The sequence below is a fragment of the Alligator sinensis genome, unplaced genomic scaffold, assembly GCF_000455745.1.
Source record: "Alligator sinensis unplaced genomic scaffold, ASM45574v1 scaffold1094_1, whole genome shotgun sequence".
Classification (NCBI taxonomy): Eukaryota; Metazoa; Chordata; order Crocodylia; family Alligatoridae; genus Alligator; species Alligator sinensis.
The window spans coordinates 547991-549686 of NW_005842562.1; the positions used below are offsets into that span (position 1 = coordinate 547991).

The following is a 1696-nucleotide window of genomic DNA, read 5'->3' on the forward strand; positions in this document are numbered from 1 at the left end:
CCCCCACCCAATACCCCCCACTGCAGGCAGGAGCTCCCCACTCCACTTACCAGCTGTCCAGTGTCGTGCCACCATGCCACATGGAGCTCCCAGCTAGAGTGCTGGGAGCCCTGTGGAGGTTGAGACACAGAGCCTGCCTGGGTTAAATTATGCAAAAATATGCAGTTATACGCAGTCATGTATCTTATGTGCAAAATTGCACAGGTGCGTAACTGCATAATTCCCCAGGGTTTATACTGCGTTTAACCAGGTTCTAGTTTTTGGTCAAGCCTATTGAACTCCTGTTGTTTTACCAGAGCTTGGTTCCAGTTTAGGAGGGGGGAGCATATATGGCTTTGTGGGTCTTGCCAAGTTACCTTTTCTAGATGCTGACTTATGTTATCAGTCCTTTGCAGTTTGGGCAGTGGAACTAGTTCCGCAATACTTTTAGCTCACCAGTTGCTATGTAAACTGTCAGAGTAGAACCACGAGTACTTCTCCATACCTTCAGTACTTAAGTTGTGTTAAAGTGAAGTGCCTCCATCTATTTCAGCAGTGTGCACGCAAGGCAAACTGAAAGTATAAGCAGATTGTCTTAGCCTAGAAAACTTTCTTCCAAGAAGTATGAATAACTGTTTGCTAAGCAGCTTTGAAATCAACTGGATTGTTTCACAACTAGAGTCCTTGAACTTGGATGCATTTTTCCTTTGAGTGGTTGGGCTCCCCGACTGTTTACTGTTTCAGCTTTCCCATGTTTGCTAAGGATTGTTAGCAGGCTCTAATTATGTTGATCAAAAGTCCTCCTTACAGTTCATTTTGGACCTAAAACTTGCTTTCCTGGTTTTCTTCAAATGGTCATTTCAGCAATGACTACTATTTGAAACATTTTTTTGCAGTCAGATTTGGGCATTGATTTATCCCCTGGTAACATGTTCTGTATGATATTCTACAATGCCAAGCAGTCTGGTATTTAAGCTACATTCTTCTGCTGTTGCCTCAACAAGAATGATTCTCTCTTTAGGCTTTTTTCCATTCTGGGGATTCTCAAAGATGATTCAGTCTAGCTTTGATTAAATCCAAAATGCCAGGTTTTTCCAGTCTTTTTCTCTCCTTAAACATTATTTTTATAGTGATTCTTTTTTCAGGTTCTACGAAATTTCTTTATCTACATTTCCTCTGGGTAACTCAGCAATAAATATATTATCACTGAGGATCTACTGTAGTAAACCTCAAGCTTCTGTATCTTTGCTAGACCTGCCTTTGACTAGAACCTCACTGTGCTACGTAGTCATGCTAAAAGTAGTCTTCATTATTTTATACTACGCTGAATCGGGACATATTAGAAGAAGCGCTTGATTCTGGTTTTTCACATAAGGTTATTCTTCAAATCTCTTGTTTTTACCTAAAAAAAAAAATAGTTTCCTCTCTTTACACTAACCTGCAAGGTTGATTTAGTCTCCTTTTAGCTAATTCCTTTTGCGCTAAAGAGGTCACTGCTCTGGAATTCTTGATGACCATTTGCAATAAAAAAAAACACATCAAAATGCTTGAAGATACAGCCTTTTCCCTTGGGAAAAACATGTTAGTTTCTTCAAATTTTCCTCTTGATCTGAGGCATGTTCCACTAAACCATAGCTACTTGAGTTGCAGTGAAGAAACTTGCAGTATTGTGAATTCTGCTCCTTTTATCAAACATTACAAAATGGAAATTTCCTGC

The 1696-nt window shown here is 39.7% G+C and overlaps 1 protein-coding gene across 7 annotated transcripts in view; it reads left to right on the plus strand.

Moving 5' to 3' along the window:
• Positions 1-1696, plus strand: part of HTT (huntingtin) — a 161361-nt gene that overhangs the window by 116539 nt on the left and 43126 nt on the right. The gene's annotated exons all lie outside the window — the stretch shown is intronic.